The sequence below is a fragment of the Oncorhynchus tshawytscha genome, linkage group LG18 (genome assembly GCF_018296145.1).
Source record: "Oncorhynchus tshawytscha isolate Ot180627B linkage group LG18, Otsh_v2.0, whole genome shotgun sequence".
Taxonomy (NCBI): Eukaryota; Metazoa; Chordata; class Actinopteri; order Salmoniformes; family Salmonidae; genus Oncorhynchus; species Oncorhynchus tshawytscha.
In genome coordinates this window covers 41,569,572-41,591,142 of record NC_056446.1, presented here as the reverse complement: position 1 = coordinate 41,591,142, position 21,571 = coordinate 41,569,572, and the positions used below count along the sequence as shown (strand labels likewise).

Sequence of the window (21,571 nt, the reverse complement as noted above, 5' to 3'; positions counted from 1 at the left end):
CTGTTGCTCCCTCGTTCTCAGTTAGGCTGGAAGAGAGTGGCATTCATCCTTCTCTATACCAAGGGGAACGAGCGGCCCCTCGCCCTGCGGGAAAAGAAAAGAGATTAGCTACAATATTGCAAACTAACGCTCACTCACAGGCAACGACTTAAATGGCACCCTATTCATTACACAATGCAGGGCCCTGGTCTAAAGTAGTGCACTATGTAGGGAATAGGGCTCTGGTCTAAAGTAGTGCACTATATAGGGAATAGGGCTCTGGTCTAAAGTAGTGCACTATATAGGGAATAGGGCTCTGGTCTAAAGTAGTGCACTATGTAGGGAATAGGGCCCTGGTCTGGTGCACTAGGGAAAGGGCCCTGTTCTAAAGTGCACTATGTAGGGAATAGGGCCCTGGTCTAAAGTAGTGCACTATATAGGGAATAGGGCTCTGGTCTAAAGTAGTGCACTATGTAGGGAATAGGGCTCTGGTCTAAAGTAGTGCACTATGTAGGGAATAGGGCCCTGGTCTAAATTAGTGCACTACGTAGGGAATAGGGCCCTGGTCTAAAGTAGTACACTATATAGGGAATAGAGTGCCATAGGGCTCTGGTCTAAAGTAGTGCACTATATAGGGAATAGGGCCCTGGTCTATAGTAGTGCACTATATAGGGAATAGGGCCCTGGTCTAAAGTAGTGCACTATATAGGGAATAGGGCTCTGGTCTAAAGTAGTGCACTATGTAGGGAATAGGGCTCTGGTCTAAAAGTAGGGAATAGTAGTGCACTATATAGGGAATAGGGCTCTGGTCTAAAGTAGTGCACTATATAGGGAATAGGACCCTGGTCTAAAGTAGTGCACTATGTAGGGAATAGGGCTCTGGTCTAAAGTAGTGCACTATATAGGGAATAGGGCTCTGGTCTAAAGTAGTGCACTATGTAGGGAATAGGGCTCTGGTCTAAAGTAGTGCACTATAGGGAATAGGGCTCTGGTCTAAAGTAGTGCACTATGTAGGGAATAGGGCTCTGGTCTAAAGTAGTGCACTATATAGGGAATAGGGCCCTGGTCTAAAGTAGTGCACTATGTAGGGAATAGGGCTCTGGTCTAAAGTAGTGAACTATATAGGGAATAGGGCTCTGGTCTAAAGTAGTGCACTATATAGGGAATAGGGCTCTGGTCTAAAGTAGTGCACTATATAGGGAATAGGGCTCTGGTCTAAAGTAGTGAACTATATAGGGAATAGGGCTCTGGTCTAAAGTAGTGCACTATATAGGGAATAGGGCTCTGGTCTAAAGTAGTGTACTATGTAGGGAATAGGGCTCTGGTCTAAAGTAGTGCACTATATAGGGAATAGGGCTCTGGTCTAAAGTAGTGTTCTATATAGGGAATAGGGCTCTGGTCTAAAGTAGTGTACTATGTAGGGAATAGGGCTCTGGTCTAAAGTAGTGCACTATGTAGGGAATAGGGCTCTGGTCTAAAGTAGTGTTCTATATAGGGAATAGGGCTCTGGTCTAAAGTAGTGCACTATGTAGGGAATAGGGCTCTGGTCTAAAGTAGTGTTCTATATAGGGAATAGGGCTCTGGTCTAAAGTAGTGCACTATGTAGGGAATAGGGCTCTGGTCTAAAGTAGTGTTCTATATAGGGAATAGGGCTCTGGTCTAAAGTAGTGTTCTATATAGGGAATAGGGCTCTGGTCTAAAGTAGTGTTCTATATAGGGAATAGGGCTCTGGTCTAAAGTAGTGTTCTATATAGGGAATAGGGCTCTGGTCTAAAGTAGTGTACTATATAGGGAATAGGGCTCTGGTCTAAAGTAGTACCACTATATAGGGAATAGGGCTCTGGTCTAAAGTAGCTGTGTTATTTCATAGTTTTGATGCCTTCAATATTATTCTACAATGTAGAAAATAGTAAAAATAAAGAAAAACCCTTGAATGAGTAGGTGTGTCCAAACTTTTGACTGGTTCTGTACACAATCCATGTCTCAATGATCTCAAGGCTTAAATATCCTTCTTTAACCTGTCTCCTCCCCTTCATCTACACTGGCTGACGTGGATTTAAAAGTGACATCAATAAGGGATCATAGCTTTCACCTGGTCAGTCTATGTCACGGAAATAACGTATATTTACACTGAACAAAAAATATAAAACGCAACATGCAACAATTTCAACGATTTTACTGAGTTACATTTCATATAAGGAACTCAGTCAATTGAAATCAATCTATGGATTTCACATGACTGGGCAGGGGCGCATTATGACAGAGGTTTGTGATTGGGGAGTTTGTATCCTGGTAGCATTATGACAGAGGTTTGTGATTGGGGAGTTTGTATCCTGGTAGCATTATGACAGAGGTTTGTGATTGGGGAGTTTGTATCCTGGTAGCATTATGACAGAGGTTTGTGATTGGGGAGTTTGTATCCTGGTAGCATTATGACAGAGGTTTGTATGGAATGGGGTGAGGTTATTATTGGCACTGGTAGCTAAAACGTATCAACACTAAATAGACACTTTAACTATACGTGTCACAATTCCAGACCTAACAATGCACAAACAGTCTATTTTCTGGCAAACTATCCACTCACTTTACCAACATTGCTTCGCGCAAAAACACAAGTTCTTTCTATTTTGAATGGAGGCTTTCAAGGTGACTGTTTTCTCTCTGCCATGCATTCTACTTCCAGCGTATACACGCTGTTTTAAAAAAAAAACACTGTTTGATTTTGGGCTTTACTCTCTCACCACATGGTCACATTTCTGGGCCTAATCATCTCCTTACTGGAAGAGTCACTGCTTTGGCTCAACAACACAATATTAGAAAATGTACACAAACACTTTGGACCAGAACAAATAGTTTTCCCAATTCATTAGGATTTAAATAAAAGTAGCCTACCTGGGGGCTAGTAACTCCGGCTAGTCACAGGTACACAATGGCTTCAGAGAAAACACATTTTCCTAGATTTGTTTACACTTCTGTTTTGATATTTTCAACATGAAATCAAATTGTCAATGTCACGTGATCCATAACCCTGTTGTTTCACTCCACTTACTGGTAGCCTTCCCTTAGCCATCTGATCTGCCCATCCCTGAATGTCTTCCAGCGTTCCTAACAGCACCCTGCTCTCTACATAGTACAGGGTCCATAGGGAATAGGGTGATATTTGGGATGCAGCCTGCGTTTCTGTCCGCAAACCCTCAGTGCATCGTTAGGGCACTGTTATCTCCAATCAGATCATCCACCCATCAAAACATCTGTCTGTCTGTCTCAGTCTGTCTGTCTGTCTGTGTGTCTGTCTGTCTGTCTGTGTGTCTGTCTGTGTGTCTGTCTGTCTGTGTGTCTGTCTGTGTGTCTGTCTGTCTGTGTGTCTGTCTGCCTGCCTGTCTGCCTGCCTGCCTGTCTGTCCGTCTGTCTGTGTCTCTCTCTCTCTCACTCTCTCTCACAAAATGGGGGAAAGCTTTTGGTTGGGAAGATGTTGTTTGTCTGCTAACATCCGGGGGTCTACGTTTGACGGTCCGGTATATTTTCCACCTCTAAATGGGATGGAGGGAGGGAGGGATGAGGGAGTGGAGGAAGCAGAGCGTGAGTCGGGGGGCTCCAGGGAGAAACAGTAGAGAGAGGGGGGAATAGAGAGAGGGCGAGCGAGAGAAGGGAAAACACACATCTTCAGTTTACAGCCTAATGGCTCCTCTGTTTTCTGAGAAGAGGGAGGAAGTATACTGTCCAATCATCCTCACAGGACAAATTAGAACACAGAGTATCGCCTTAAACATTTGACCTCATATTAATACAGAAGATTCCGTTCCATCTTGAGGTTTTATTTCCTCTGTTTATTTCCAGGAAATACAGTAGAGACTCTTTCTTGTTTTGAACCATTACATAAAGTGTTAATCTGACTTTCATAAAACACAGGATTACAGGGAATCATGGGTAAAATAATCTGTCTTGAAAAGTTATTCAATAAGTCCGTTTGACCTGAACAAACAGAGCAACAGTACAGACTAACCTAATAGGATATCACACACACACACACACACACACACACACACGATTTATATGGTTGGTCCTGTTGTCTCAGATGGAGACAAAATGCTGAACATACTGACCCTAATATTCTGCTGGGTTACTTACTGATAAATTACAACTGAGTTAATAAATCCCAAAAAAGAAACAAAGAAGTTATTGTTGGGTTATTACTGTGTAATTACCGTAGAATTTACAGTATTATTATTTATTTATTACGGTGGATAAATGTGAAGCACTTTTCTCTGTTTAGAGAAAATATTGTGTTGTTTGAGGGTCATAATGTCCTGAGGAAAACAAAATTGATTTTGAATTCCCGGAAAATCTTTTTTTAGTATAGCTAGGGGCATAACAGAGCCGGGATGAAGGGCCACGCCTATGTAATGCTAGGTAGGGGAAACACTGTATTGTCAGTCATCTTACTATTGACCTCCCATTGATAAAGGTCATTGTGAATGCTGTCTATTACAGGGCCTTCAGAAACTATTCATACCCCTTGACTTACTCCACATTTTGCTGTGTTACAGCCTGAATTCAAAATGGATTCAATTGATCCCCCCCCTCTCACCCATCTACACACAATACCCCATAACGACATCACAATACCCCATAACGACATCACAATACCCCATAATGACATCACAATACCCCATAATGAAAAAGTGAAAACATGTTTTTTGAAATTTTCGCAAAATGTATTGAAAATGCAATACAGAAATCTCATTTAAATAAGTATTCACACTCCTGAGTCAATACATGTCCGAATCACCTTTGGCAGTGATTACAGCCGTGAGTCTTTCTGGGTAAGTCTCTGAGAGCTGTGAGTCTTTCTGGGTAAGTCTCTAAGAGCTGTGAGTCTTTCTGGGTAAGTCTCTAAGAGCTGTGAGTCTTTCTGGGTAAGTCTCTAAGAGTGATTACAGCTGTGAGTCTTTCTGGGTAAGTCTCTAAGAGCTGTGAGTCTTTCTGGGTAAGTCTCTAAGAGCTGTGAGTCTTTCTGGGTAAGTCTCTAAGAGCTGTGAGTCTTTCTGGGTAAGTCTCTAAGAGTGATTACAGCTGTGAGTCTTTCTGGGTAAGTCTCTAAGAGCTGTGAGTCTTTCTGGGTAAGTCTCTAAGAGCTGTGAGTCTTTCTGGGTAAGTCTCTAAGAGCTGTGAGTCTTTCTGGGTAAGTCTCTAAGAGTGATTACAGCTGTGAGTCTTTCTGGGTAAGTCTCTAAGAGTGATTACAGCTGTGAGTCTTTCTGGGTAAGTCTCTTAGAGCGATTACAGCTGTGAGTCTTTCTTAAGTCTCTTAGAGCGATTACAGCTGTGAGTCTTTCTGGGTAAGTCTCTAAGAGTGATTACAGCTGTGAGTCTTTCTGGGTAAGTCTCTTAGAGCGATTACAGCTGTGAGTCTTTCTGGGTAAGTCTCTAAGAGTGATTACAGCTGTGAGTCTTTCTGGGTAAGTCTCTAAGAGTGATTACAGCTGTGAGTCTTTCTGGGTAAGTCTCTAAGAGCTGTGAGTCTTTCTGGGTAAGTCTCTAAGAGTGATTACAGCTGTGAGTCTTTCTGGGTAAGTCTCTAAGAGTGATTACAGCTGTGAGTCTTTCTGGGTAAGTCTCTAAGAGTGATTACAGCTGTGAGTCTTTCTGGGTAAGTCTCTAAGAGTGATTACAGCTGTGAGTCTTTCTGGGTAAGTCTCTAAGAGTGATTACAGCTGTGAGTCTTTCTGGGTAATTCTCTAAGAGTGATTACAGCTGTGAGTCTTTCTGGGTAATTCTCTAAGAGTGATTACAGCTGTGAGTCTTTCTGGGTAATTCTCTAAGAGCGATTACAGCTGTGAGTCTTTCTGGGTAATTCTCTAAGAGCAATTACAGCTGTGAGTCTTTCTGGGTAAGTCTCTTAAGAGCTTTGCACACCTGGATTATAAAATATTTGCACACTATTCTTTTCAAAATTCTTCAAGCTCTGTCAAGTTGGTTGTTGATCATTGCTAGATAGCCATTTTCAAGTCTTGCCATATATTTTCAAGATTATTTCAGTTAAAACTGTAACTCAGCAACATTCACTGTCTTCTTGGTAAGTGTCACGTTCTGACCTTAGTTCTTTTGTTTTGTCTTTGTTTTAGGTTGGTCAGGGTGTGAGTTGGGGTGGGTTGTCTATGTTCTTTTTTCTATGTTGTGTTTTTGTGTTTGGCCTGGTATGGTTCTCAATCAGAGGCAGGTGTCGTTCGTTGTCTCTGATTGAGAATCATACTTAGGTAGCCTTTTCCCACCTGGGTTTCGTGGTGATTGTTTTCCGTTTCATTGTTTGCACTATTCGGGACTGTTTCTCTTGTTCTTTTTGTATTTTGTAGTCATTCTCATTAAATGACATTATGGATACATACCACGCTGCATTTTGGTCCTCCGATCCTCCCTACTACTCCTCAGAAGAGGAAGAAGAAAGCCGTTTCAGTAGGTTATTATCCTGCTGTAAGGTGAATTAATCTTTCTGTGTCTGGTGAAAAGCAAACTGAACGAGGTTTTCCTCTAGGATTTTGACTGTGCTTAGCTCCATTCAGTTTGTTTTTTTTTACCTGAAAAATTCATCAGTCCTTAATGATGTCAAGCATACCCATAACATGATGCAGCCACCACTATGTTTGAAAACATGGAGAGTGGTACTCAGTAATGTGTTGTATTGGATTTGCCCCAAACAGAACAGTTTGTATTCAGGACAAAAATGTCATTTTCTTTGCCGCATTTTTTGGCAGAATTACTTTACGGCCTTTTTAACAAACCTGTTTTGGAATATTTGTTATTGTGTACAGGCTGCCATCTTTTCACTCCGTCATTTAGGTTAGTGTTGCGGAGTGACTACAGTGTAGTTGATCCATCCTCAGTTTTCTCCTATCACAGCCATTAAACTCTGTAACTGTTTTAAAATCACCATTGACCTCATGGTGAAATCCCTGAACAGTTTCCTTCCTCTCTGGCAACTGAGTTAGGAAGGACGCCTGTATATTTGTAGTGACTGGGTGTATTGATACACCATCCAAAGTGTAATGAATAACTTCACCATGATCAAAGGGATATTCAATGTCTGCTTTTTTTTCACCCATCGACCAATAGGTGCCCTTCTTTACGAGGCATTGGAAAACATCCCTGGTCTTTGTGGTTGAATCCGGTTGAAATTCACTGCTAGACTGAGGGACCTAATAGATAATTGTATGTGTGGGGTACAGAGTTGAGGTAGTCATTCAAAAAATGTAGGCTTGCCATAACAAAGGTGTTGAATACTTATTGACTCAAAACATTTAAGCTTTTCATTTTTGATTAATTTGTAAACATTTCTAAAAACAAGATTCCACTAATGAAATGATGGGGGTAATTGTGTGTAGGCCAGTGATATTATTATTATTTTTTATTTATTTAAATTTAATCCATTTTAAAGTCAGACTAACACAACTAAATGTGGAACAAGTCAAGGGGAACGTTCTGAAGGCACTGTAGTTTACTGTACTGGGAGCTACCCAGGAACCATGCAATCATAGAGATTAGAGAGGAACAGGATGGTTATAGGAAGCTGGACAATCATACAGAGTGGATGGTATGGGAGGTGTGTTATAGCACCAGGTATTACGATACATTGAGTAATCTAACAGCTGTTTTGTGTGTACTATTCTCCTTGACAGAAAAACAATGTTTTGCTGTGAATTATGGTTACAGTAGTGGAGAGGGAGGTTGTAAGCAGGCTCTGTGTGCATGTTACACTGCCCGTCCCGTCCGTGTACAATTCTGCCAGCCGGTATTCCACTCAGCTTGCTCAAACTGGGTCATGCCAGTTTCTCAGTAGCGCATTGCCCTGTACCATCATGTATGTTCATATGTAGGATCAATTCTTTTACATGAATTGTGGTGTAATAAAATTCCGTATGATTTTTGGAATGCTTCATGTTGTTTGTGTCCTGGGGATTCGTAACGAAACTGGTGTCGTAGGGAAAGAGAGGAATTTAGTGGGCATATTTACACGGTTAGTCAGTCCTTCCTTTCTGTTGACACTCTCTCTCTGTGTCTTTTCTCTCCAAAAATAAACTGAAACTAATACAGTAAACTACGGATGGGTTGCACCAACATGGATTAACTCTTAAACTGGATTAAATCGAGGTTTATCTATTAATCTTGTTGCACTAAAATTTTAAACCTAGTTTTAAATGACTCATAGTTAAATGAAATCCTTCCTCTAATCTAAGTTTACCCTTTAAAATCTAGATTAAATGTAAGCCTGTTGCTCAATGAATTTTTTATTTAATTTAAAAATATATATATAATATTTCACCTTTATTTAACCAGGTAGGCTAGTTGATAACAAGTTCTCATTTGCAACTGTGACCTGGCCAAGATAAAGCATAGCAGTGTGAACAGACAACACAGAGTTACACATGGAATAAACAAATATACAGTCAATAATACAGTAGAACAAAAGAAAAGAAAAAGTCTATATACAGTGAGTGTAAATGAGGTTAAGGCAATAAATAGGCCATGGTGGCGAAGTAATTACAATATAGCTATTCAACACTGGAATGGTAGATCGGCAGAAGATGAATGTGCAGGTTGAGATACTGGGGTGCAAAGGAGCAAGATAAATAAATAAATACCAGTATGGGGATGAGGTAGGTAGATAGATGGGCTGTTTAGAGATGGGCTGTTTACAGATAGGCTAAGTACAGGTGCAGTGATCTGTAAACTGCTCTGACAGCTGGTGCTTAAAGCTAGTGAGGGAGATGTGAGTCTCCAGCTTCAGAGATTTTTGCAATTCGTTCCAGTCATGGGCAGCAGAGAACTGGAAGGAAAGACGACCAAAGGAGGAATTGGCTTTGGGGGTGACCAGTGAGACATACCTGCTGGAACGCATGCTACGAGTGGGTGCTGCTATGGTGACCAGTGACCTGAGATAGGGCGGGGCTTTACCTAGCAGAGACTTGTAGATAACCTGTAGCCCAGTGGGTTTGGCGACGAGTATGAAGCGAGGGCCAACTAACGAGAGCGTAAAGGTCGCAATGGTGGGTAGTGTATGGGGCTTTTATATATATATATATAAATTTAGATTGGAGATTAATTCTAAACTGCCACTTGAGGTGGTTTAACTGATAAAATGGGCAGCCTATCTACTGTGGAGAGACCAACATGAGTTCCTCAGAGAATAATAAGAAACCGGTTGAATCCTGTTGAGTTTTATGATAACTAACTCATTATTAGTAGGCTATTTACGTTCCCATTTTGTACAACAATTGAATTGGGGTTTATGATATGCCCAGCCTTGATACGAATGATGATATTATGCAACATGCTGTAATGGGCCTGATAACGGTAACGCGCTGTAACGGGCCTGACAACAGTAACACGCTGTAACGGGCCTGATAACGGTAACATGCTGTAACGGGCCTGATAACGGTAACACGCTGTAACGGGCCTGACAACGGTAACACGCTGTAACGGTAACACGCTGTAACGGGCCTGATAACGGTAACACGCTGTAACGGGCCTGACAACGGTAACACGCTGTAACACGCTGTAACGGGCCTGACAACGGTAACACGCTGTAACGGGCCTGACAACGGTAACACGCTGTAACGGGCCTGACAACGGTAACACGCTGTAACGGGCCTGACAACGGTAACACGCTGTAACGGGCCTGACAACGGTAACACGCTGTAACGGGCCTGACAACGGGCCGGACAACGGTAACGCTGTAACGGGCCGGACAACGGGCCTGTAACGGGCCGGACAACGGACGCGCTGTAACGGGCCCGACAACGGTAACGCGCTGTAACGGGCCCGACAACGGTAACGCTGTAACGGGCCCGACAACGGTAACGCGCTGTAACGGGCCCGACAACGGTAACGCTGTAACGGGCCCGACACGCTGTAACGGGCCCGACAACGGGCGCTGTAACGGGCCCGACAACGGTAACGCGCTGTAACGGGCCCGACAACGGTAACGCTGTAACGGGCCCGACAACGGTAACGCGCTGTAACGGGCCCGACAACGGTAACGCGCTGTAACGGGCCCGACAACGGTAACGCTGTAACGGGCCCGACAACGGTAACGCGCTGTAACGGGCCCGACAACGGTAACGCGCTGTAACGGCCCGACAACGGTAACGCGCTGTAACGCGCTGTAACGGGCCTGACAACGGTAACGCGCTGTAACGGGCCTGACAACGGTAACGCGCTGTAACGGGCCTGACAACGGTAACGCGGTGTAACGGGCCTGACAACGGTAACGCTGTAACGGGCCTGACAACGGTAACGCGCTGTAACGGGCCTGACAACGGTAACGCTGTAACGGGCCCGACAACGGTAACGCGCTGTAACGGGCCCGACAACGGTAACGTGCTGTAACGCGCTGTAACGGACCTGACAACGGTAACGCGCTGTAACGGGCCTGACAACGGTAACGCGCTGTAACGGGCCTGACAACGGTAACGCGCTGTAACGGGCCTGACAACGGTAACGCTGTAACGGGCCTGACAACGGTAACGCGCTGTAACGTGCCTGACAACGGTAACGCGCTGTAACGTGCCTGACAACGGTAACGCTGTAACGGGCCTGACAACGGTAACGCGCTGTAACGGGCCTGACAACGGTAACACGCTGTAACGCTGTAACGGGCCTGACAACGGTAACGCTGTAACGGGCCTGACAACGGTAACGCGCTGTAACGGGCCTGACAACGGTAACGCGCTGTAACGGGCCTGACAACGGTAACGCGCTGTAACGGGCCTGACAACGGTAACGCGCTGTAACGGGCTTGACAACGGCAACGCGCTGTAACGCTGTAACGGGCCTGACAACGGTAACACGCTGTAACACGCTGTAACGGGCCTGATAACGGTAACACGCTGTAACGGGCCTGATAACGGTAACACGCTGTAACGGGCCTGACAACGGTAACACGCTGTAACGGGCCTGACAACGGTAACACGCTGTAACGGGCATGACAACGGTAACGCGCTGTAACGGGCATGACAACGGTAACGCGCTGTAACGGGCCTGATAACGGGCCCGACAACGATAACGCGCTGTAACGGGCCTGATAACGGGCCCAACAACGGTAACGCGCTGTAACGGGCCCGACAACGGTAACGCGCTGTAACGGGCCCGACAACGGTAACGCGCTGTAACGGGCCCGACAACGGTAACGCGCTGTAACGGGCCCGACAACGGTAACGCTGTAACGGGCCCGACAACGGTAACGCGCTGTAACGGGCCAACGGTAACGCGCTGTAACGGGCCCGACAACGGTAACGCGCTGTAACGGGCCCGACAACGGTAACGCGCTGTAACGGGCCCGACAACGGTAACGCGCTGTAACGGGCCCGATAACGGTAACATGCTGTAACGGGCCCGACAACGGTAACGCGCTGTAACGGGCCCGACAACGGTAACGCGCTGTAACGGGCCCGACAACGGTAACGCGCTGTAACGGGCCCGACAACGGTAACGCGCTGTAACGGGCCCGACAACGGTAACGCGCTGTAACGGGCCCGACAACGGTAACGCGCTGTAACACGCTGTAACGGGCCCGACAACGGTAACGCGCTGTAACGGGCCCGACAACGGTAACGCGCTGTAACGGGCCTGACAACGGTAACGCGCTGTAACGGGCCTGACAACGGTAACGTGCTGTAACGGGCCTGACAACGGTAACGCGCTGTAACGGGCCTGACAACGGTAACGCGCTGTAACGGGCCTGACAACGGGCGCTGTAACGGCCCTGACAACGGAAACGCGCTGTAACGGGCCTGACAAAGGTAACGCGCTGTAACGGGCCTGACAACGGTAACGCGCTGTAACGGGCCTGACAACGGTAACGCTGTAACGGGCCTGACAACGGTAACGCGCTGTAACGGGCCTGATAACGGTAACGCGCTGTAACGGGCCTGACAACGGTAACGCTGTAACGGGCCTGACAACGGTAACACAGTGTAACGGGCCTGATAACGGTAACACGCTGTAACGGGCCTGATAGCGGTAACACGCTGTAACGGGCCTGATAGCGGTAACACGCTGTAACGGGCCTGATAACGGTAACACGCTGTAACGGGCCTGATAGCGGTAACACGCTGTAACACGCTGTAACGGGCCTGATAACGGTAACGCGCTGTAACGGGCCTGACAACGGTAACGTCGTAGTGAAATAGCATTAACGTTAGTTTTCACGTGCATTATAGACATTGATATTTTCCAGTTTATTTATGCTTGCTAAATATTGGTGGGTCAAATTGTCCGTCGTCAACACAAGGGTTATGGAGAGGGGCAAACTGCTGGGGAATCATCTTGCATATCGTCTGGGTGATAGGATAAATTCCCTTGAACGGAGGCCCCCCTCTCTGGCTCCGGTCTGATATATCCCCTGCCTCTCGTCTGCCACATCTTTTTTGGCTTTCGCCTTTTTATTTTTATTTTCTCCCCAGCACGCTTTCATCCGATTTGGGTCCCTTTTCTCATTAATACGTGTCGATCCAATATATTTTAATCACAAGAAAACGGCACAGGTGTCGTCCTTCTTTTTGACAGTCATGTCTTTTATGATTCCTTTTTTAAATCCTCCAGTACGTTACTAAATTCCTCCATCAGCTCCGACAATTTATTTATTTATTTTTTATTCGTGGAGATTTTGGACTTCATTGACGTGCCATGACCAGGGTGGCTAAGCGGACAAAATAATAATTGGCAAAATAACATTAAGTAATCACAATAGTAAATAATATTGTATGTTAGCTAGCTTGGTTTATTAACTAGCTAACTACAGAAGGTAACGTTAGCTAACTTTTTCGTTTTCTGTCTAGTACTGGTAAATAACAGATTGTATTTCAAAATCAGCCAACCCATGAGAAACCTTTACCCAGAAACCTTTACCCATGGAGTTACATTGTTATTATTTTAGGAAAAGCAACTTTGTGGCCTCATTTGTCAAGTAGGCTAGCTACTGCATTTCAACTCATGAAATACCTCATGTATTGGTGTAACTAATCATGTGTTACCAATCATAGTTTAAAACCGTTAATCATAGATTTTCTGATCTAGATTAAAAAATGAAGTGGTGCAACACATCTCTGATTATTTATAAACCTAGATTTACAAAACCTAGATTGGATTCTAATCCTAGATGTATTTAAACCATGTTGGTTGCAACCCACCCTATGACTATAAATCCATAATAAAAACTGTAACATTTCAGTAATTTTAACAAACTGATCTCAAATCCAGGCACTGCCAGTCTCTATTCATATTGAGGATATCCCCTGTGCCAATAAGGAACAGATCCTCCAGAACCCTCTGCAGTGTTTAACTCCCATGGAGAGATCAACAAAGTTTGGATGCATCCCAAATGGCTCCCTAATCACTTTATCCTGCATTAGGGCCCTAGTCAAAAGTAGTGCACTATTTAGGGAACAATTTGGGAGGGAACTATTTGTCTTGGCAGTAAAACCAGAGAGTCAGCAGCATTCCTGCCAGCCTCCATTACGTAATCAGTGAGGTCTTTGGCCGGAGTGCTGTTTTCTTACCTTTGACATGGCCCCTGCTAAAGTAAACCACTCTACTCACTCACTTCCAGGTTGAACCCTTTACGGTTCCAGGTATATTATATATAAATATTTTTTTAGGGTTCTGTGTAGAACCCTATGTGGAAAGGAACCCAAAAGGGTTCTACATGGAACCGGAAAGGTTCTTCAAAGGGTACCCCCTATGGGGACAGCTGAAGAGCCCTTTTAGCTTCTAGATAGATTTTTGTTCTTGAAGACTGTATGTAGGGACCACAGTAGTGCACTATGTAGGGAATAGGGCTCCATTTGGGACACATGAGAGCAGAGCTGATGAGAAGAAGTGGAAAGCCATCCCTCACCAGGACACCATCATCTCGTTATGGTGCAGCAAAAAGTGAAGAATGTGCAGGATATTACAGAACACAACATGGGAACCCCAGTCCATTTCAAAATCATATTTTCCCCTAACCTTAACCCCGGCTCCTAACCCTGAAACGAACCCTAGCTCCTAACCTTAACCCTAATTCTAACCTTAACCCCGGCTCCTAACCCTGAAACGAACCCTAGCTCCTAACCTTAACCCTAATTCTAACCTTAACCCCGGCTCCTAACCCTGAAACGAACCCTAGCTCCTAACCTTAACCCTAATTCTAACCTTAACCTTAACCTTAGCCTTGGCTCCTAACCCTGAAACGAACCCTAGCTCCTAACCTTAACCCTAATTCTAACCTTAACCCCGGCTCCTAACCCTGAAACGAAAGCTCCTAACCTTAACCCTTCTAACCTTAACCCCGGCTCCTAACCCTGAAACGAACCCTAGCTCCTAACCTTAACCCTAATTCTAACCTTAACCCCGGCTCCTAACCCTGAAACGAACCCTAGCTCCTAACCTTAACCCTAATTCTAACCTTAACCCTAATTCCCCTTTGATCACATCTTTACTAAAATGCAGCAGAAATTAGCTTTAAAGCCGTATCCAGATCCATTGGATGTAGTGATCCCAATATAGTAGCCATATCTAGGGAAACCAGTTCCAAAGATTGGGCCTAATATAATGTATAAGAGGTCATACAATAAGTTTTGTAGGGATTCCTGTTGTTGATGTAAAGAATATGTGTTGGTCCGTGGTGTGTAATGAGGAGCAGACACTGCACTTGACACATTTATGAAATTGACTATTCCAGTTACTAATAAGCATGAACCCATTAAGAAAAAAAAAAAAGAAAAAAAAGTTAAATCCCCGTAGATTGATGAGGAATTAAAGAATTGTATGGTTCAGAGGGATGAGGCAAAAGGAATGGCACATAAAGTCTGGCTGCACAACCACAATTGGCAAACCTATTGCAAATTAAGAAATCATGTGACTAAACTGAATAAAAATAAAAAATTACACTATGACACAAAGATAAATGACAAAGAATTACAGTAAAAAGCTTTGGAGCACCTTAAATTACATTTTGGGAAAAATGCAATCTCAGCTCCATCATTCATTGAATCAGATGGCTCATTCATCACAGAACTAACTGATATTGCCAACTACTTTAATGTTTTTTTCATTGGCAAGATTAGCAAACTTAGGCATGACATCTCAACAACAAACACTGACACTACACATCCAAGTATATCTGACCAAATTATGAAAGACAAGCATTGTATGAAGCCATGAAGTGCTTTGAAAGTCTGTTCATGGCTCACATCAACACCATCATGCCGGAAACCCTCCCTAATCCTTAACACTGGGGCCCCTCAGGGGTGCGTGCTTACTCCCCTCCTGTACTCCCTGCTCACCCACGACTGCATGGCCAAGCATGACTCCAACACCATCATTAAGTTTGCTGATGACACAACAGTGGTAGGCCTGATCACCGACAACGATGAGACAGCCAATAAGAGAGGAGGTCAGAGACCTGGCAGTGTGGTGCCAGGACAACAACCTCTCCCTCAATGCAAGGCAAAGGAGCTGATCGTGGACTACAGGAAAAGGAGGGCCCAACAGGCCCCCATTAACATCAACGGGGCAGTAGTGGAGCAGGTCGAGAGTTTAAAGTTCCTTGGTGTCCACATCACCAACAAACTATCATGGTCCAAACACACCAAGACAGTTGTGAAGAGGGCACAACAACACCTTTTCGCCGTCAGGAGACTGAAAACCTTTGGCATGGGTCCCCAGATCCTCAAAAAGTTATACAGCTGCACCATCGAGAGCATCCTGACTGGTAGCATAGACTGCTCTCTCTGCTACCTGCACGGAAAGCGGTACCGGAACGCCAAGTCCAGGACCAAAAGGCTCCTTAACAGCTTCTACCCCCAAGCCATGTTGAACAATTAATCAAATGGCCACCCGGACTATTTACATTGACAGCCCCCCCCATTGTTTTTACACTGCTGCTACTCGCTGTTTATTATCTATGCATAGTCACTTTACAAATTACCTTGACTAACCTGTATATAGCCTCGTTATTGTTATGTCATTTTCTTGTATTAACTTTTTGATTTATTTTTATGTATTTTTTTCACTTTAGTTTATTTACTAAATATTTTCTTATCTCGAATTATTGAACTGCATTGTTGGTTAAGGGCTTGTAAGTAAGCATTTCACGGTAAGGTTGTATGTATTCGGCGCGTGTAACAAATACAATTTTATTTGATGTGTAATTTTGAATTCTGTAGAATGAGTGTGGAAGAGATGAAAAAAAAAAATTTGTTGTCTATCAACAATGACAAGCCACTGGGGTCTGACCACTTGGATGGAAAATTACTGAGGATAATAGCGGACGATATTACCCCTCCTTACATGCCATTTTTCAATATAAGCCTACTAGAAAGTGCAAAGGCAAAAGTCATTCCGCAACCTAAGAATAGTAAAGCCCCCTTTACTGGCTCAAATAGCCGACCAATCAGACTGTTACCAACCCTTAGGAGTAAAAAAAATGGCGGTTGACCAGAAACAATGCTATTTTACAGGAAACAAATTGACCAACTTTCAGCACGCTTATAGGGAAGGACATTCAACAACCACAGCACTTACACAAATGATGATGATTGGCTGAGAGAAATTGATTACAAAAAAAAAAGATTGTAGGGGCTGTTTTGTTTGGCTTTTGACATTATCGATCATAGTCTGCTGCTGGAAAAACATATGTCTTATGGCTTTACACTAGAGGTCGACCGAATATGATTTTTCAACGCCGATACCGATTATTGGAGGACCAAAAAACCCTGCTACCGATTCATTGGCCGATTTATTATATATATATATATATATAAATATGTTTGTAATAATGACAATTACAACAACACTGAATGAACACTTATTTTAACTTAATATAATACATCAATAAACTCAATTTAGCCTCAAATGAATAATGAAACATGTTCAATTTGGTTTAAATAATGCAAAAACAAAGTGTAAAAGTACAATATGTGCCATGTAAGAAAGCTAACGTTTCAGTTCCTTGCTCAGAACATGAGAACATATGAAAGCTGGTGGTTCCTTTTAACACGAGTCTTCAATATGCCCAGTTAAGAAGTTTTAACTTGTAGTTATTATAGGAATTATTGGACTATTTCTCTCTATACCATTTGTATTTCATATACCTTTGACTATTGGATGTTCTTATAGGCACTATAGTATTGCCAGCCTAATTTCGGGAGTTTATAGGCTTGGAGTCATAAACAGCGCTGTGTGACAAGCATTGCAAAGAGCTGCTGGCAAATGCAGGAAAGTGCTGTTTGAATGAATGCTTACGAGCCTGCTGCTGCCTACCACCGCTCAGTCAGACTGCTCTATATAATTAACACGCAGAAATACGAGCCTTAGATCATTAATATGGTCGAATCGGGAAACTATCATTTCAAAAACAAAACATTTAATTTTCAGTGAAATACGGAACCGTTCCGTATTTTATAGAATGGGTGGCATCCATAAGTCTAAATATTGCTGTTTACATTGCACAACCTTCAAGGTTGTGTCATAATTATGTAAAATTCTGGCAAATTAATTACGTTTTTTGTTAGGAAGAAATGATCTTCACACAGTTCGTAACGAGCCAGGTGGCCCAAACAGCTGCATTTACCCTGACTCTGCTTGCACTGAACGCAAGAGAAGTAACAATTTCCCTAGCTAATATTGCCTGAAAACATGAATTTCTTTTAACTAAATATACAGGTTTAAAAAAAAATATACTTGTGTATTGATTTTAAGAAAGGCATTGATGTTTATGGTTAGGTACATTGGTGCAACGACAGTGCTTTTTTCGCAAATGCGCTTTTTAAATCATCACCCGTTTGGCAAAGTAGGCTGTGATTCGATCATAAATTAACAGGCACCGCATTGATTATTTGCAACGCAGGACAAGCTAGTTAAACTAGTAATATCATCAACCATGTGTAGTTAACTAGTGATTATGTTAAGATTGATTGTTTTTTATAAGATAAGTTTAATGCTAGCTAGCAACTTACCTTGGCTCCTTGCTGCACTCGCATAACAGGTGGTCAGCCTGCCACGCAGTCTCCTCGTGGAGTGAAATGTAATCGGCGCCCAAAAATGCAGATTATCGATCGTTAGGGAAACTTGAAAATCAGCCCTAAGTAATAGGCCATGCCGTTTAATCGGTCGACCTCTACTTTACACCCCCTGCTATATTGTGGATAAAGAGTTAACAGAACACAGAGGGTGTTCTTTAATGGAAACCTCTCCAATATAATCCATGTAGAATCAGGAATTCCCCAGGGCAGCTGTCTAGGCCCATTACTTTTTAAATCTTTACTAATGACATGCCATTGGCTTTGAGTAAAACCAGTGTGTCTATGTATGCGAATGACTCAACACTATACATATCAGCTACTACAGTGACAGAAATGACTGCAACACTTAACAAAGAGTTGCAGTTAGTTTCAGAGTGGGTGGCAAGGAATAATTTAGTCCTAAATATTTCTAAAACTAAAAGCATTGTATTTAGGACAGATCATTCACTAAACGCTGACTAAAGGTGACTAAACTGCTTGGAGTAACCCTGGATTGTAAACTTTCTTGGTCAAAACATATGATACATATGACACAACAGTATCTAAGATGGGGAGAAGTCTGTCTATTATAAAGCACTGCTCTACCATAACAACACTATCAACAAGGCAGGTTCTACAGGCCTTAATTTTGTCCCACCTGGACTACTGTTCAGTCGTGTGGTCATGTGCCACAAAAAAGGCTTTAGGAAAATTGCAATTGGCTCAAAACAGGGCAGCATGGCTGGCTCTTGGATGTACACAGAGAGCTAATATTAATAATATGCATGTCAATCTCTCCTGGCTCAAAGTGGAAGAGAGATTGACTTCATCTATTTGTATTTGTGAGAAGTATTGACATGTTGAATACACCAAGCTGTCTGTTTGAACTACTGGAGCACAGCTCAGACACCCATGCATACCCCACAAGACATTCCACCAGAGGTCTCTTCACAGTCCCCAAGTCCAGAACAGAACTATGGGAGGTGAACAGTACTACACTGAGCCATGACTACATGGAACTCTATTCCACATCAAGTAACTGATGCAAGCAGTCAAATTTGTTTAAAAAAAAAATACAATTACACCACATGTACCAGTGGGAACTGTGAAGCAACACAAACATAGGCACAGACACATACACACACACACACGAGAACATACGCACTATACACACACTTAGATGTTGTACTGTCAATATGTGGTGGTGCTGGAGTAGGGGCCTGAGGGCACACAGTAATGTTGTAAAATCTGTTAAATGTATTCTAATGTTTTTAAAATGGTATAAAACTGCCTTGATTTTGCTGGACAACCAGGAAGCAGCAGCTAATGGGGTTCCATAATAAATACAAATACACACACAGACACTCTGACTCCAGTCGCCTCGACGGGTTAAATAGAAATTAGCTATTTAAAAAAAACAATGCTGTTGCTGAGGACAGGCCATTTACAGACTCCAATAAGCATAAGTCGTTAGCTGTCTTGTTGCTCTATAAGCCATGGGCACGGCCATTTAAGTTGCTCTATAAGCCATGGGCACGGCCATTTAAGTTGCTCTATAAGCCATGGGCACGGCCATTTAAGTCTCTCTTGTCAAAATGCTTTTAAAACTCACATTATTGTATTTCAAATGACACTTAAAGTTAGGTGTGTCCTGCCTCTATACATGCCTACTGTATAACATGGGAGGTTGTTTTGTTTATAAGGCCAACATGAACACACCTTGAACGTGGCTGCGTGTGATGATACTACAGCGTGACATTTGACCTCCAGCTGAAAAGGTGTCCAGTGATATCACGCCAGAGAAGATCTTACAGTACACTGCAGTTATGTCATAAAGCAAACCACGTGGTACAGTGCAGACAGAATATGTAATATAATACAGTAGACTGTTAGTGTATCTACATTATTAACCAGACAGAGCTACAGTGATAATATTAAACATACATGGTTTGCCATTACAAACTCACTAACTGATTAATATGTATTAAACTAAATTAATAACTATAATACATTTTTGATCATCAATATTGTTATTCTGACTTGAGTGAATCATTCCAATCTCCATTTACATTTTTTTTTTATGTGGCTATAGTAGACCTATACCGGTTGTGCACTAGCTTCCATGATGCTCTACAGTAAAGTGACAGAATGACAGATGGGTTATTACGTAACTAGACCAACAGTCCAGAATCTGTTTGCTCCTTTTTTTTTTTTTTTAAACGGCACGACAAAAACTGTTGAGGTCGGCTAAGGCATAGCCTGTTGTTAAAATGATTCCAACTCTGCTATTTTATCAAAGCTTTGGGGATAGATAGATAGAAGAGTTGGGTCAAAATATGTTTGCCCCTTTAACTGTTGAGGTTGGTAAAATAGCATAGGCTGTTTTTCGTGCCATTCTCAACGCTTTGGGTTAGGGAGTTCTAGACTATAGATGGATAAAATAGTTTGCTCTCCCGGAGCAAGCAACAGCTCAGGTAGGTAGGCTACAAAGTAAGACTGTTGTGACACTTGTTAACCGAATAGGCTACTGAAAGCTGTTGCTATGCAATCACTGGCTAACCCGAAGGTCAGTTTTCAACACAACGTAGGCATCTGCCCTGGGGAGCAGACCATGACACCCTTGCTATTAAATAGTGCACATAATTATCCATCCACGGGACAGTGCACATCAGCAATGCGGGTTTTGATGACATGTCCACAGGATCGTCTGCGAGCCGCGACACACGTCCCATGCCCCCGCGCAAACCACTGCTCCCCTTTCTCCAAGCAGACATTAAATCACTGATTCCCAGTCTAATCAAATGTCGTGGTCAATTTTTTGATAGGCTACAATCATTCGTAGCCTAGAAATGATCGTATATCATTTAAATGTCAGATTATATGCCAATTATGTTGGTTTTTTTGGGCATATTTTGGGGGAGAAACGTGAACTTATTTAGAACCCCTTTGAGGCGCATCGAATCATAGGCCTACAATATTGCACCATTCAAAGGCTCGTTTTATAAACACCGTATCATCACACCGCCTATCCATTATTAATAAGGGGTCTGACCAGCGCACCATCACTGCAGGGAGTGGCAAGGTTACTACGTATTCCACCTAATTCATAATAAACAAAGAAATACGTTACATTCATCCCGTTCTACATCATAGCGGTTTCTGATTCGAAACGAGTGACATTGACATTACGCACATCACTATTATATTTATATTGATTATAGCGGCACCTTACCTCTCTCCGGCATGTTGTATTTGAAGTCCAGAATTAAAAACTAGCTCCTCCCCTCGAACAGCACCAACCCTCGCACTGTTCTACAACATATCTGGACATCAAAGCTTAGCTACAATACGTCGCAAGATCCCACCGTTTGAGAAATGGTTTTAGCGAATGACGTTGCGGAGGAGATCCCCGTTGTAAGAGCGCGCTTCCCGGTTATTCCAGTAGCAGCAGGCGTGTTGGGGAGGGAGGGGTGCAACGATCCGCCTGCCTGCAGGAGGCACACTGCAGTGACATTGACCAATGGGATAACGCAGAAAAGAGTCCCTCTCCGATT

General features: G+C 43.2%; 1 protein-coding gene across 5 annotated transcripts in view; it reads right to left on the bottom strand.

Annotated features, from left to right (window-relative positions):
- Positions 1-21,571, bottom strand: part of si:ch211-278j3.3 (E3 ubiquitin-protein ligase RNF19A) — an 80,271-nt gene that overhangs the window by 39,229 nt on the left and 19,471 nt on the right. For 3 of the 5 annotated variants that reach the window (XM_042301098.1, XM_042301097.1, XM_042301099.1), the window contains exon 2: positions 1-84. This exon is cut by the window's left edge and continues 456 nt beyond it. The gene's annotated coding sequence lies outside the window, so the exon portion shown is untranslated. Of the gene's footprint in view, positions 85-21,249; positions 21,383-21,571 lie in introns of those variants that run through there. The other 2 variants (XM_042301096.1, XM_042301100.1) reach the window with 1 other exon arrangement.